General features: G+C 60.5%; 1 long non-coding RNA gene across 1 annotated transcript in view; it reads left to right on the forward strand.

Annotated features, from left to right (window-relative positions):
• Nucleotides 1-832, forward strand: part of LOC119102579 (uncharacterized) — an 18794-nt gene extending 17962 nt beyond the window's left edge. The window contains exon 4 of the long non-coding RNA XR_005094713.1: nucleotides 722-832. This is a non-coding gene — a long non-coding RNA (uncharacterized LOC119102579). The remainder of the gene's footprint in view (nucleotides 1-721) is intronic.
• The last annotated feature ends 2770 nt before the right edge of the window (nucleotides 833-3602 follow it).

Raw genomic sequence — 3602 nt, forward strand, 5'->3', positions numbered from 1 at the left:
CATGACCGGGGGTCACCAACCAGCGTCACCCCTGGCGACGACGGACAGCGGCGGCCGGGTGCGGCTGCCGCCACCGGAGCCGGACACCATCCGGGCCCGCCACCGCCGCCACCGCCGCAGCTGGCGCCGCCGGGCCGGCCCATGCCCCCCCCCCCTCCCCTCCACCCTCTCCTTTCATGAGGCGCTTGTGACGCAAGGGATGGCGTTGTGTCTTGAGTGACGGATGTCCGCCTGAGAAGCGCTGGATGAGGTGTGTGACCTGTGCCATGCAACATCGGTGTATCGGCGGTGATGTAACCCGTGCACGCGCCGTCGGCCGGCTTTGATGACACGTGGTCCGGGTTGTACAAGCGTGACCTGCTCCAGCTGTCACGAACATCGCGTTTCCGTGTACATTGGACAGGCAAGATCAAGCTCCGAAAGGTTGTTTTAATTAGACAGAGGAAATGCAAAAGTGTATATGCACTGGTGTCCACCATCACTTATGCAGTTCAAAAAGCCCATTTAATAATCCAGAAGTACCGCGGGTGATAACAGTCCCATCAAAGTGTCAATCGAGGTGTGCTTGATCCGAATTACGAACCAAAGCAGGATCAGAATGTCTTTGAAGGCGTGTTCCGCGCGTGATGAGCGCGGCGCCGGAGTGCGGCCGGCTGGCGTCGTGCCGGCGCGCCCTGTCCCGCTGGCTGACGGCGACCTCTGACTGCCGCGTTTCCGGCAGGGCTGCCGCTGGAGCTGCCGTACCAGCTACCGTTGGCGGCGGCGCAGCCCCTCTTCCCCGCGGCCGTCCAGTCCAGCCAGGCCCTCACCCCCAGCACCGACCCCAAGTGAGTGGCGGCGGTGGTGTCCTCGTGGCTGAGCGCCGGAGCCCAGCTCCTCACTGGCTTTCGACCTGAGCTCCGCCTGTTGAGATGACGTCATAGATATGCACCAGCGGAGGACGTCTTTAATTCGAAATGTGGCTACAACTGGAACCAGCAGGTCCAACCGATAGAGACATATAGCACGCAGGAATGGCGCGCTTGAATATTATTCGAATAACCTTTGTTGGCAAGTGATCTGCAGCTAAGTACATCAATATCGATCACACTTTCCGCATTAGAGTGGAATCTGCCCGTTCGCCGGACATACCAGGCCGTCAACAGCGCATCGACCGTTGCTGTGCGTTGTCAGGTCAGCACCGACAACTTGCTTGTAAACAAACGCTCTTCGTCTCTCGGCCGAGTAGGGAATGGGCCGGCGTGGTGACGTCATAGGTAAGGGATGGCTCACCCCGAAGTAAGGAATGGCTTCCATCGGCTTATGAAAACGGGCATCAGGTTGTCGGCGGCTCCAGCGCCGTCTTCGGTGGCTCTAGCACTGCTCCGTTGTCTGGGTTATTTCCAACATCACTTCTGAGTCTGTTGCTTGCTGATTGCCGTGTGTGGTCGCCAATATCAGTAAATACAAATTAGTACACGTGCCGAGCAGTGCCTTGGAAATGATAATTCGTTAGTGGTTAGCATTATGGACGTGGTGTGGCCTGTGCGTTAAAATGGAGTAATCGCCTGAATAGCCGGCGAAGCCTATAGCAGCTGCGATAACTGTAAATTAAAGCGCTTCTTATTTCAGGCGGGCGAATGGTCCGAATAAAAGTAAATCACTCACGTGTAATTAGCGCCGGCTGCCATTGAGCGGAGCCGTCGTCGCCGGCGGAGCTCGGTGTTATAAAGCGGCGCCCTGGTGGCCAGTACCGGGTGTGAATCATTGTTATTGTCGGGCGGCGGCTTGCCTCGCGTGTCGCCGGCGCCCGCCGAGGCTCGAGCGCGTGTCATAACAGAGCGCCACTAAGTGGCCGGCTGAATAATTCAGCGCCGGGGTGGCCGGCGCCACTGCGGTCAGTAGCCGCCAGGTCAGGACCCTCACTCCCCGAGGGAGGAAGAGCGAGACCCTCAGGGCCCTCACCTCCCTCGAGGGAGGAAGACCGAGACCCTGGTGTGGGGCGCGGACGGTCAGGACAGCGTCTTCAGGCGGGACGAGCCTGGCCAGAGGCAATCAGGGCTCCGATCCGGCTTTTTAGAAATAGAGCAACGACGAGGCGACTTGCGTCTTAAATTAAAGGCGGATATTTCACCGCAGGTGTTGGCGGTGGTGAGACGGTCTCTGCTTAAGCCTGTGACCGGCGTGATCACGTGGCCATCGCTGTGAGCGGTGTGACCACGTGACCTGCGCTGAGACCGGTGTGACCACGTGGCCAGCGCTGGGACCGGTGTGACCACGCGACCTCCGCTGTGACTGGTGTGACCACATCGTGCTACACATACTTGACAGGGGTTCAAGCCAGGGCTCTGATCCCTGGGGAGTGTATGGATCCCCTTCCGGCGGCGGTACCGGGAGCTGACTCCAGGCGTAGTCTCCCGGCTCGCACGCTTCGAGTTCGTTCGAGCGTGCGAAGGCGTCGGAACAGCGAAGCGCGTCGGTAGAAAGCTCACTCTTGAACGCAACTGCGCGAGCGCTGGGCATAATTTGGAGGAGGTGAGGGAGTAAGCGGTTCAAATTTGGTCGCACGATGGTCCCTGGGTGCTGTCAGGACCGCCTCAGTCACTGGCGCTTTAAACTAAGGGCATGGTTTGACGTGCGCCGTGTAAGCCGCGTGCTCCCCCCCCCCCCTCCGCACCTCGTAAAAAACTCGTAGTCTGAACATGCAGCGCGTCACTCCATGCAGCTCAGACCTGTCATTGCCCAGCCTGTCCAGCTGCAGAGCCTTCCCCATGCCATGGCTTCCCCTCTGGCCGCCGCCGCCGCCGCTTCCCGGTCAGCGGCGGCGGCGGTCCCGGCGCGTTGCTGCTCAGTATAGTGGTCGGGGCCGCTGACGCCGGCTGGCTGCCGCGCTGGGGGAGGGGGGGGGGGGGGGGCTCCGACACCCCGACGAGCCGCGCCGCCGCCGTGCTCGACGTCTGCCGGATCACACAGTCACTGAGCACACGTCTGACGGACAATGCGATTGTCTTTTGAAGCGTGATGTGCGACGCGCCTGTCGTCATCTCCAGCAGTTCTACGCATGTGTGATTCCCCACGCGGGGTTTTTCTTCGTGTCCTGGTGCGCGCTAAATGTACCAGGATCATTCCCATTAACTAGAGCGCGCTTTGTAGAGAGCTGATACCACCACTCGCCAGTGCCGGCTAATGAAACGAGTGTCATATAAGGCTAATTTATGAGGACTCTCTGGCGCGGCTTGATCCGATAGCATTTGACGGCGGCTCCGCCTTGGCTTGCCTGCACGCACACATATCGTCGGCCGGTGGATTCGTTTGAAGAGAACGTCATTTTCTGGGCCGTCGCTGCTGTCTGGTGGCGAAAGCGCCGTCGCGTGCTGTCGGGAGTATCAGACGTTGGCGGCTCACGGCACTGTACCACGTGGGCTTATTCCCACCGCGCGGGCTCGAAATCAGCGGCGGTGACACCACATGGCGCCAACCACATCGTCACGCCCCCACTGTAAACGAACCCCTCCCGGGCGCGTGATGCTGCGGAGCGTGCCTTCCCCGCATCCACCGGTGCCACAAGGAGGCGATCAGGCCCGCCGTGCGGCTCCGTCCTCCGTCGCCTGGCCCTGATCAGG

This window comes from Pollicipes pollicipes, unplaced genomic scaffold (assembly GCF_011947565.3).
Source record: "Pollicipes pollicipes isolate AB1234 unplaced genomic scaffold, Ppol_2.1 Scaffold_5724;HRSCAF=6776_pilon_pilon_pilon, whole genome shotgun sequence".
NCBI classification, from domain to species: domain Eukaryota; kingdom Metazoa; phylum Arthropoda; class Thecostraca; order Pollicipedomorpha; family Pollicipedidae; genus Pollicipes; species Pollicipes pollicipes.